Raw genomic sequence first — 12,562 nt, forward strand, 5'->3', positions numbered from 1 at the left:
CAGCGGTCAGTCATTGTAGTTGTGTAGAATATTCAGTTATCAGGCATCTGGCTCCTTTTATCTAACAAAATACCGTTTGTTCTCGCAACACTACTTTCTGAATGTGCCCCCACAACTCATTGCACAGGTCCTGTCTTCATGTTATTCTGTATTTTTCCATCATGAGAAAGGCCCATGGTCCTGAAACTGTTAACAATGTCTCAAGTCAACTATGTTGCATAACACATACTGCATACCCACACAAGCCAACAGCAGATAATATTCCATCATATATGATATGGTAACGGGCTATAGTGTATAACACAGAACCTCACAATCCCCCTTTTTACACCCCTATGGGGTGTAACCACACCATCTGATATACTAGGTTGCTGATGAACCCAGGAACTTTAAACCTTTATTTTGTGAATATATGAAGTGATGCACGTTCCTTTGTTGATTAACATATATATAAACTGGAGGTTTTGATTTCCCCTTTTGACACCCATAAGGGTGTCAATTGTCCACATTATCCTTTATTTCAGCGGTCCCAACATAGTAATATGTTAATAGCATTTCATGAAAATAATAAAAAGTTTTTAAATTAATTTTTTACAGAAAAACAGGACAAATCAACAAATTATATATGCTTTTTGACTCCCCTTTTGACACCCACAAGGGTGTCACTTGTCAAAAATAGGATAAAACTTAACTGTTTATTGACATGTTAGATATAGGATAAAACTTTTGTCATGGAAAACAGAGTAAAGCAAAGCAAAGCATTATTATAAACCATCTGGTCCTCTCAGCTACTCCTATCCTGTACCAGTTGGGCTCCTTGCCACCCAGGGACTCTAAACCTTCACATAAGAGAGGACAAGTTATATCGTACACGTTATGCATTTAAGAAGTTATCATTCCACGACCTCACCCACAGCAAACCAGGGGTCATCCTCAGTCAGCCCCATCTTTCTCCGGAAGTTAGATTCCGTATCTGCATCTCCTTCAGGAGCATCAAGCAAGGCCATCATACCTGAAGTCTGTACCACATCTGTAACAGACTTCTTCAAACAAGGTATGATGCAAGCAGAACAACACATCAATAACAAAAACACAAGAATTAGGGTCAGAAATCCAGTAACCACCAGTGATGCATACTCACCAAGCCACACCCCCATCCAAGATATCCAGCCAGACTCCTCCACCCCAGCCACGCCCTTCATTTCTGCCGAAAGCTCGTCCAACCCAACCAATGCTTTTGATATACTCCCATCAGGACTGGTATTATTAGGTATAAATGTACAACATTGTTCACCAAACATTTTGCAAACCCCTCCCTGACTGGCCAGGATCATATCTATTCTGCCTGGTGGTCCTGGTAGTAGCCTCCAATTGCTCAGCCATACCAGTAAGGGCAGAGCGGGTATAGTTAACAAAACGTTGTTGATTATAGTGTATATATAATTTATCCATGAGGTCTGTTTGGCATCCACAATAGCGGAGCCAAGAATTGGTAGTAGATGCCATAAACCATCATTCCTGTTTAGGGCCTAGAATTCCTAAGGAACACCTACTGGCACACCTAGTAGGTTGAAATGTATATTATCTGTTTCCTCAGACCAAGGTGTATCACGCTTATATCTGGAGTACGGGTGAACATCATTAGGTGCTTTTCTAGTAGATCCCAGGAGCTGATTAGCTGTAACTTCAATAATGGTTAGGGGTATTATCAGACTGGCTAAAGCACACATACCCTGCTAATAAAGCAGGCCTATGCTTTATTGGTGCGCAAGAGACCTGGGTTTGGACCCTGTGTGTTGGTTACACTAGTCCAAAATCAATTTACAGAGAGCCCAACGTGGCTAGAATGTACAGCATTGGGGTGTAGTGTTGCTCTCCTAGTTCACACTTCCAAGAACTAAAGTGCATACACTTAGACAATTTGAATAGAAATTGAAAAGAAAACATGTTGGGAAAATAAAAACTGCCACTTTCAATTTCACTCTGCCCATGGCATGAAAGTCATGCGTCCTGTGAAACACAACCCAACCAGGCCACACTGCTTCTTAACACAGTGCGCATCCAACCCGGAAGCCAGCTGCACCAATGTGTTGGAGGAAACACCGTGCACCTGGAAACCTTGGTTAGCGTGTACTGCGCTCGGCCCCCCACAGGAGTCGCTGGTGCTAACCTTATCACAGGGACTTTGAAGCACTACAACTGCATGCTGATCTTGGAATGAACTGACGATAGCAAAGATTCCATCTTTGATGACGGCACATAAATGGAATAGGTACTAGCTAGCTTGATAGTTAATGTTTGCTTTAGTTTGCACGCTAGCTCTGCAAATTCAGCTAGTGTGTGAACCCTGCCAACATAAAAAAAAACATTGATATGGCGCGATTGACTGGATTAACCTCACGTCAGTTACATACATTGAGTCCCTTTCGGACAGTATGTCATGTTTTGTCTTAGATTGTCTTGTCATTTTGCTTTTCCCTCTGTTCGTTTTCCCCCTGCTGGTCTTTTTAGGTTCGTTCCCCTTTTTCTCTCTCTCTTCCTCTCTCTCTTCTCTCTATCGTTCCGCTCCTGCTCCCAGCTGTTCCTATTCCCCTAATCAATCATTTAGTCTTCCCACACCTGTTCCCCATCTTTTTCCCTGATTAGAGTCCCTATTTCTCCCCTTGTTTTCCGTTTCTGCCCTGTCGGATCCTTGTCTATTGTTCACCGTGCTGTGTCTGTGTATCGCCCTGTCGTGTCGTGTTTCCCTCAGATGCTGCGTGGTGAGCAGGTGTCTGAGTCTGCTACGTTCAAGTGCCTTCCCGAGGCAACCTGCAGTTCTTGATCGAGTCTCCAGTCTGTTCTCGTCATTACGAGTGGAATTATGCCTTATGATTGTAGATTTACTTTACTGGATTAAAGACTCTGTTTTCGCCAAGTCGCTTTTGGGTCCTCATTCACCTGCATAACAGAAGGATCCGACCAAAGAATGGACCCAGCGACTACAGACGCTCGTAACACTGCCGTCGAGATCCAAGGAGCCATGCTCGGCAGACACGAGCAGGAATTGTCTGCTGCTCGCCATGCCGTGGAGAACCTGGCCGCTCAGGTTTCCGACCTCTCTGGACAGTTCCAGAGTCTTCGTCTCGTGCCACCTGTTACTTCCTGGCCTGCCGAGCCTCCGGAACCTAGGGTTAATAACCCACCTTGCTACTCCGGGCAGCCCACGGAGTGCCGCTCCTTTCTCACCCAGTGTGATATTGTGTTCTCTCTCCAACCCAACACATACTCTAGCGAGAGAGCTCGGGTTGCTTACGTCATTTCACTCCTTACTGGCCGGGCTCGAGAGTGGGGCACAGCTATCTGGGAGGCAAGGGCTGATTGTTCAAACAATTACCAGAACTTTAAAGAGGAGATGATTCGGGTTTTTGACCGTTCAGTTTTTGGTAGGGAGGCTTCTAGGGCCCTGGCTTCCCTATGCCAAGGTGATCGATCCATAACGGATTACTCTATAGAGTTTCGCACTCTTGCTGCCTCTAGTGACTGGAACGAGCTGGCGCTGCTCGCTCGTTTTCTGGAGGGACTCCACGCAGTGGTCAAAGATGAGATTCTCTCTCGGGAGGTTCCTTCCAGTGTGGACTCTTTGATTGCTCTCGCCATCCGCATAGAACGACGGGTAGATCTTCGTCACCAAGCTCGTGGAAGAGAGCTCGCGTCAACGGTGTTTCCCTGCTCCGCATCGCAACCATCTCCCTCCTCTGGCTCAGAGACTGAGCCCATGCAGCTGGGAGGTATTCGCATCTCGACTAAGGAGAGGGAACGGAGGATCACCAACCGCCTGTGCCTCTATTGCGGATTTGATGGACATTTTGTCAATTCATGTCCAGTAAAGGCCAGAGCTCATCAGTAAGCGGAGGGCTACTGGTGAGCGCTACTACTCAGGTCTCTTCATCTAGATCCTGTACTACTATGTCGGTCCATCTACGCTGGACCGGTTCGGGTGCTACATGCAGTGCCTTGATTGACTCTGGGGCTGAGGGTTGTTTCATGGACGAAGCATGGGCTCGGAAACATGACATTCCTTTCAGACAGTTAGATAAGCCTACGCCCATGTTTGCCTTAGATGGTAGTCATCTTCCCAGTATCAGATTTGAGACACTACCTTTAACTCTCACAGTATCTGGTAACCACAGTGAGACTATTTCTTTTTTGATTTTTCGTTCACCTTTTACACCTGTTGTTTTGGGTCATCCCTGGCTAGTATGTCATAATCCTTCTATTAATTGGTCTAGTAATTCTATCCTATCCTAGAACGTTTCTTGTCATGTGAAGTGTTTAATGTCTGCCATCCCTCCCATTTCTTCTGTCCCCACTTCTCAGGAGGAACCTGGCGATTTGACAGGAGTGCCGGAGGAATATCATGATCTGCGCACGGTCTTCAGTCGGTCCCGAGCCAACTCCCTTCCTCCTCACCGGTCGTATGATTGTAGTATTGATCTCCTTCCGGGGACCACTCCTCCTCGGGGTAGACTATACTCTCTGTCGGCTCCCGAACGTAAGGCTCTCGAGGATTATTTATCTGTGTCTCTTGACGCCGGTACCATAGTGCCTTCTTCCTCTCCGGCCGGGGCGGGGTTCTTTTTGTTAAGAAAAGGACGGTACTCTGCGCCCCTGCGTGGATTATCGAGGGCTGAATGACATAACGGTTAAGAATCGTTATCCGCTTCCCCTTATGTCATCAGCCTTCGAGATTCTGCAGGGAGCCAGGTGCTTTACTAAGTTGGACCTTCGTAACGCTTACCATCTCGTGCGCATCAGAGAGGGGGACGAGTGGAAAACGGCGTTTAACACTCCGTTAGGGCATTTTGAGTACCGGGTTCTGCCGTTTGGTCTCGCCAATGCGCCAGCTGTTTTTCAGGCATTAGTTAATGATGTTCTGAGAGACATGCTGAACATCTTTGTTTTTGTCTATCTTGACGATATCCTGATTTTTTCACCGTCACTCGAGATTAATGTTCAGCATGTTCGACGTGTTCTACAGCGCCTTTTAGAGAATTGTCTCTACATGAAGGCTGAGAAGTGCTCTTTTCATGTCTCCTCCGTTACTTTTCTCGGTTCCGTTATTTCCGCTGAAGGCATTCAGATGGATTCCGCTAAGGTCCAAGCTGTCAGTGATTGGCCCGTTCCAAGGTCACGTGTCGAGTTGCAGCGCTTTTTAGGTTTCGCTCATTTCTATCGGCGTTTCATTCGTAATTTCGGTCAAGTTGCTGCCCCTCTCACAGCTCTTACTTCTGTCAAGACGTGTTTTAAGTGGTCCGGTTCCGCCCAGGGAGCTTTTGATCTTCTAAGAGAACGTTTTACGTCCGCTCCTATCCTCGTTACTCCTGACGTCACTAGACAATTCATTGTCGAGGTTGACGCTTCAGAGGTAGGCGTGGGAGCCATTCTATCCCAGCGCTTCCAGTCTGACGATAAGGTTCATCCTTGCGCTTATTTTTCTCATCGCCTGTCGCCATCTGAACGCAACTATGATGTGGGTAACCGCGAACTGCTCGCCATCCGCTTAGCCCTAGGCGAATGGCGACAGTGGTTGGAGGGGGCGACCGTTCCTTTGTCGTTTGGACAGACCATAAGAACCTTGAGTACATCCGTTCTGCCAAACGACTTAATGCCCGTCAAGCTCGTTGGGCGTTGTTTTTCGCTCGTTTCGAGTTTGTGATTTCTTACCGTCCGGGTAGCAAAAACACCAAGCCTGATGCCTTATCCCGTCTGTTTAGTTCTTCTGTGGCTTCTACTGATCCCGAGGGGATTCTTCCTTATGGGCGTGTTGTCGGGTTGACAGTCTGGGGAATTGAAAGACAGGTTAAGCAAGCACTCACGCACACTGCGTCGCCGCGCGCTTGTCCTAGTAACCTCCTTTTCGTTCCTGTTTCCACTCGTCTGGCTGTTCTTCAGTGGGCTCACTCTGCCAAGTTAGCTGGTCATCCCGGTGTTCGAGGCACTCTTGCGTCTATTCGCCAGCGCTTTTGGTGGCCGACTCAGGAGCGTGACACGCGCCGTTTCGTGGCTGCTTGTTCGGACTGCGCGCAGACTAAGTCGGGTAACTCTCCTCCTGCCGGTCGTCTCAGACCGCTCCCCATTCCTTCTCGACCATGGTCTCACATCGCCCTAGACTTCATTACCGGTCTGCCTTTGTCTGCGGGGAAGACTGTGATTCTTACGGTTGTCGATAGGTTCTCTAAGGCGGCACATTTCATTCCCCTCGCTAAACTTCCTTCCGCTAAGGAGACGGCACAAATCATCATCGAGAATGTGTTCAGAATTCATGGCCTCCCGTTAGACGCCGTTTCAGACAGAGGCCCGCAATTCACGTCACAGTTTTGGAGGGAGTTCTGTCGTTTGATTGGTGCGTCCGTCAGTCTCTCTTCCGGGTTTCATCCCCAGTCTAACGGTCAAGCAGACAGGGCCAATCAGACGATTGGTCGCATACTACGCAGCCTTTCTTTCAGAAACCCTGCGTCTTGGGCAGAACAGCTCCCTGGGCAGAATACGCTCACAACTCGCTTCCTTCGTCTGCTACCGGGTTATCTCCGTTTCAGAGTAGTCTGGGTTACCAGCCTCCTCTGTTCTCATCCCAGCTTGCCGAGTCCAGCGTTCCCTCCGCTCAAGCGTTTGTCCAACGTTGTGAGCGCACCTGGAGGAGGGTGAGGTCTGCACTTTGCCGTTACAGGGCACAGACTGTGAGAGCCGCCAATAAACGTAGGATTAAGAGTCCAAGGTATTGTTGCGGCCAGAGAGTGTGGCTTTCCACTCGCAACCTTCCTCTTACGACAGCTTCTCGTAAGTTGACTCCGCGGTTCATTGGTCCGTTCCGTGTCTCCCAGGTCGTCAATCCTGTCGCTGTGCGACTGCTTCTTCCGCGACATCTTCGTCGCGTCCATCCTGTCTTCCATGTCTCCTGTGTCAAGCCCTTTCTTCGCACCCCGTTCGTCTTCCCTCCCCCTCCCGTCCTTGTCGAGCGCACCTATTTACAAGGTACGTAGGATCATGGACATGCGTTCTCGGGGACGGGGTCACCAATACTTAGTGGATTGGGAGGGTTACGGTCCTGAGGAGAGGAGTTGGGTTCCGTCTCGGGACGTGCTGGACCGTTCACTTATTGATGATTTCCTCCGTTGCCGCCAGGATTCCTCCTCGAGTGCGCCAGGAGGCGCTCGGTGAGTGGGGGGGTACTGTCATGTTTTGTCTTAGATTGTCTTGTCATTTTGCTTTTCCCTCTGTTCGTTTTCCCCCTGCTGGTCTTTTTAGGTTCGTTCCCCTTTTTCTCTCTCTCTTCCTCTCTCTCTTCTCTCTATCGTTCCGCTCCTGCTCCCAGCTGTTCCTATTCCCCTAATCAATCATTTAGTCTTCCCACACCTGTTCCCCATCTTTTTCCCTGATTAGAGTCCCTATTTCTCCCCTTGTTTTCCGTTTCTGCCCTGTCGGATCCTTGTCTATTGTTCACCGTGCTGTGTCTGTGTATCGCCCTGTCGTGTCGTGTTTCCCTCAGATGCTGCGTGGTGAGCAGGTGTCTGAGTCTGCTACGTTCAAGTGCCTTCCCGAGGCAACCTGCAGTTCTTGATCGAGTCTCCAGTCTGTTCTCGTCATTACGAGTGGAATTATGCCTTATGATTGTAGATTTACTTTACTGGATTAAAGACTCTGTTTTTGCCAAGTCGCTTTTGGGTCCTCATTCACCTGCATAACACAGTAGATACGAACCCTCTATGTTTAACAGATGTTATTGTGGGTGTAGCGAAATGCTTGCGCTTCTAGTTCCCACAGTGCAGCAATATCTAACAAGTAATATAAAACAATTTCACACCATATAACCAGTACACAAAAATCTAAGTAAGGAGTGTAATTAAGAATATTTTAATATATGGACAAGCAATGTCCTCAGGCCTCAGGCCTCAGGTAGCCGAAACCTGGTGCATTCCTGTATTAAATTTTTAAGATACAATGAAATACTAAAATGTACTTATGTGTACGGAGACTCTGCATGACACCGGGCCTGTGGCCTGACCCACACCAGCAGGCATCCATCTGGTTCATCCTACAACAATGGTTGGAACTGCCTGAACGTATCCTGGTGCCTCATTCCTCTCAGGGAGCAAGCAATCAAGTGCAGTTGTCAGCCCGACCCATCAGCAGCTATGCAGGGCTCTTCCCTGTGGCTGAGTTGGGGGTTGTGTGTTGGGCCAGTAGGAACCTGGCCAAGCGTGTCTGACAGTCCCCTGCTGCAATCCTCTTCAGTGCGCCATGGTGGTTTGCACCATCCTTTCAGCCTGTCCATTTGAGGATGGGTGGTATGGTGCTGTCACATGTCGGTCAGCTGTTATCAGCGTCTGTAAAAGTTGTTAGTGGGAGTTGAGAGCCCCCTCTAAGAAAATAGCTGCATGCAGATTCCCCGAAGTCCAAATAACGCAACACCAGCTGAGACGGAAAAAAACGGTTATCAGCGTCTATAAAGTTGACAGCGGGAGTAGTCCAGTTGAATTGAGTTTTTATTTCATTTAAACGATTTATGCTTATTTAAAATCTGAAAATGATATACAGTGTATTCGGAAACTATTCAGACCCCTTGACTTTTCCCAAATTTTTGTCAGGACCCGGTTACGAACCCGGGTCTCCGGAGTGAGAAACAGTAACTAAACCAACTGAGCCACGAATAGTCAGCAGAACCCAGAAGATGAGGCAGACACAGCAGTACTTGAGACAGTGTATTTAATGAAGTAAAAAGTGAAGTTCTTCAGGAAAACATGTAACTCCACAACCTCAAAAGGAATTCCACAAGAACAAAGGCAATCCTCCAAGACAAAAAGGCAAATCCACAAGGTGGAAGGCACAGCACAAAAAGCCTCAAAAGATACTCAAAAATAAACAAACAAGAACAAAAAAACAGAACTCCACAAGAGAGTCCACCGGGATCAACAAGAGCTCACAGAGTACTAGGGCTGGGTGCTAACATACAAACACAGAGCAAAGAACTGAGTAAAACAAAGGGTTTAAATACAATCAGGGGAAACGAGGCACAGGTGCAAATAATAATGGGGATCAAGGGAAAACAAAAGGTCAAAAGGCACAATGGGGGCATCTAGTGACCAAAAACCGGAACAACCCTGGCCAAATCCTGACAATTTTGTTACGTTACAGCCTTATTCTAAAAATGTATTATTTTTTTTAAATCACCATCAAACTACACACAATACCCCATAATGACAAAGGAAAAACAGGTTAAGAATTTTTTGAAAATGTATTGAAAATAAAAAATATCACATTTACGTATTCAGACCCTTCACTCAGTACTTTGTTGAAGAAAATTTGGCAGTGATTACAGCCTTGAGTCTTCTTCGGGAATGACTCCTGTGTTTTCATGACTGTGTGCTTAGGGTCTATGCCCTGTTGGAAGGTGAACCTGCTCCAGAGCAGGTTTTCATCAAGGATCTCTGTACTTTGCTCCATTTATCTTTCCCTCGATCCTGACTAGTCTCCCAGTAACTGCCGCTGAAAAACATCCCCAGAGCATGATGCTGCCACCATTATGCTTCACCGTATGGATGGTGCCGGGTTTCCTTCAGACGTGACACTTGACATTCAGGCCAAAGAGTTCAATATTGGTTTCATCAGACCAGAGAATCTTGTTTCTCATGGTCTGAAAGTTCTTTAGGTGCCTTTTGGAAAATACCAAGCGAGCTGTCATGTCTCTTCCGTGACTTCCGTCTGGCCACTCTACCATAAAGGCCTGATTGGTGGAGTGCTGCAGAGATGGTTGTCCTTCTGGAAGGTTCTCTCATCTCCACAGAGGAACTCTGGAGCTCTGTCAGAGTGACCATCAGCGGCCAGCTCTAGGAAGAGTCTTGGTGGTTCAAAACTTATTCCATTTAGGAATGATGGAGCCCACTGTGTTTTTGGGGACCTTCTATGCTGCAGAAATGTTTTAGTAGCCTTCCCCAGAACTGTGTCTCGACACAACCCTGTCTCGGTGCTCCAAGAACAATTCCTTCAACCTCATGGCTTGGTTTTTCTCTGACATGCACTGTCAACTGTGGGACCTTATACAGACAGGTGTGTGCCTTTCCAAATCATGTCCAATCAATTTAATTTACCCCAGGTGGACCAATCAAGTTGTAGAAACATCTCAAGGATGATCAATGGAAACAGGGTGCACCTGAGCTCAATTTCAAGTCTCATAGCAAAGGGTCTGAATACTTATGCAAATTAGGGTATTTATGTTTTTTATATTTAATACATTTGTAAAAACCTGTTTTCGCTTTGTCATTATGGGGTAATGTGTGTAGATTGATGAGGAAAACATTTTAAGACTGTAACATAACAAAATGTGGAAAAGGTCAAGGGGTCTGGATACTTTCTGATTTCAACTGTATAGATTGATTGAATGTTATTTTGTAAGGCAGGTGATCACGTGTGTTCAAGCCCAGTAGGGGGGAAGGGACAGTGGAGGAAGCGACACAGGTTACAAACATTTATTTAGAACATAAGGAGAATAATAATTATATTATGATTATGCTACTACCTTTAAGTGACATATATGGTTACTGATGATATGTCAGTAAGATGCTGAAGATGTCCAAAAGAAAAGAAGAATACCTTTCCTTGTAATAAAGACTACATTTTTATAGATGCATCCAGCTGCAGTCCCGCAGCATGGCATGTCACTAAAACGGTGATGTCATCAAAAAACTGGCCTCTTGTTAAAGGGTCAATTTGGAGTTGTTACATCCATTTTCCGATTTATAAAGTCATGATATTGTAGTGAATGGCGGGCCAGGGAATAGAACCCAGGTTGTTGGCTTGGAAGACAAACACAATTTCACTGATCTTAGGACCAGAAAGCATTTTTGTCTGCAGTTTTCGGTTTGGCTATTTGTTTCAAGTGTATGTGGTGGTTCTAGTTTGTATGGCGCCCTGGGCGAACCCTCCCTTCAGCGCCCGCACCCGGGGGCGGGTTTAAGATGCCGCCTTGGGCGGCTGCCCATGTCGCCCGTACCTAAATCCGCTACTGACTTGTATTAGTCTCTAAATAAATCTCTTTGTCACAATTTTTCATCACTCCCATGTCTTACGCGACTAGTATTTTTGAAAGTGTAGGATAATAATTCAGCCATAGTTTATGTTCATTGCTTTCCAACATTTTACTCCCTCCTTCATGTTTAATATAACACACATACATGAATTATTCCTTTTGGTTAACTATCCTGACATGAAGTTTGTTCTATAGAAAGTATTTGACTCTGATGTGTGCCACAGAAAGTATTTGACTCTTGGGGGAGAATTCTGACAGGGGGAGAATTCTGGCAAGGGGAGATTTGGAAGGCGCCTCAGCGTCAGGACAGGCAAGGGTCAAAACCAGGAGGGCGAGAATAAGAGAGACTGGAAAAGCAGGAGCTGAGAACAAAAATACTGGTTGACTTGAAAAACAAGACGAACTGGCAACAGACAAACAGAGAACACAGGTATAAATATACAGGGGATAATGGGGAAGATGGGTGACACCTGGAGGGGGGTGGAGGCAATCACAAAGACAGGTGAAACAGATCAGGGTGTGACAGGATTTCCTCAAAACATTTTCAACCCCCGTTCTCAAGTACGTTAGCTAGCCACGGTAGTCAGCTAGCTAGCTGGCTAACTTTTATCTACGTTTTTACTTCTGACACCAATGTAATGACCTGACTAGATCATAAAGGAACAATTGTCCAGACAGAGGATTGAGCCAAATCAATTAAAGATACCCGTATAAAACAACTGTGACCTATTCTTGTGAAGACCAGATGTAAGAGAGAGAACATTAGCTAAACGGTCTTAACTTGCAATGCTCCATCCCCCTGCCAAATCCTCCCCACCACTACATCAACCACCAGGATCCCCGGCATCAGAACAGTCCAGGCATTCCCGTGATTGACAGATAGCAGGTTGATTGGTATGTCGGAACCAGCGAACACTGAGTACTGGTAAGTACAACACAACCAACGAACAGCGTAACACATAACCCACAGCTGTCTGTGCGGGTCACTACTATATTTAGGATGTGAACACTCAGTGTGTTTGACCTGACGAAGATCCGTTTTGGATCAAAACGTTGTCAATAAGGCGGTGAATTGGGAGCTTTAACAGTGTGCGGGCCTTCTTGTTCTATACTAGTATTCCTTATTAGCCCAGCATCTATGTTTTTAAGGATGTGCGTATGATCACAAACCTTTCTAATGAATACAAACGTATCATCATGAGCATAGCCTCGTTTCTTCTAGTCTTTTATTGTTCACTCAGTTAAGCCTGTACTCGAATGAACTATACATAGTGTTCTGCTTTTTGCACTCTTGAACTGAGTGTTGATTCCCTATCATGCCGCTGTGTACTTTGTATCCATTCAAAATAATGCAAAGGTGAATGTCTTCTGGTTGATTTGAAAGCAGTGACCTGTCATTAGTTATGCTCAGTCAGGTATAGGTACCATACAAAGGCAGATAGTGTTGACTGTATAATATTAAGAGAGCAGATAAAGTACAGCTATTTGTGTTGTAAA

This window comes from Oncorhynchus gorbuscha, linkage group LG06 (genome assembly GCF_021184085.1).
Source record: "Oncorhynchus gorbuscha isolate QuinsamMale2020 ecotype Even-year linkage group LG06, OgorEven_v1.0, whole genome shotgun sequence".
In the NCBI taxonomy this organism is placed as follows: domain Eukaryota; kingdom Metazoa; phylum Chordata; class Actinopteri; order Salmoniformes; family Salmonidae; genus Oncorhynchus; species Oncorhynchus gorbuscha.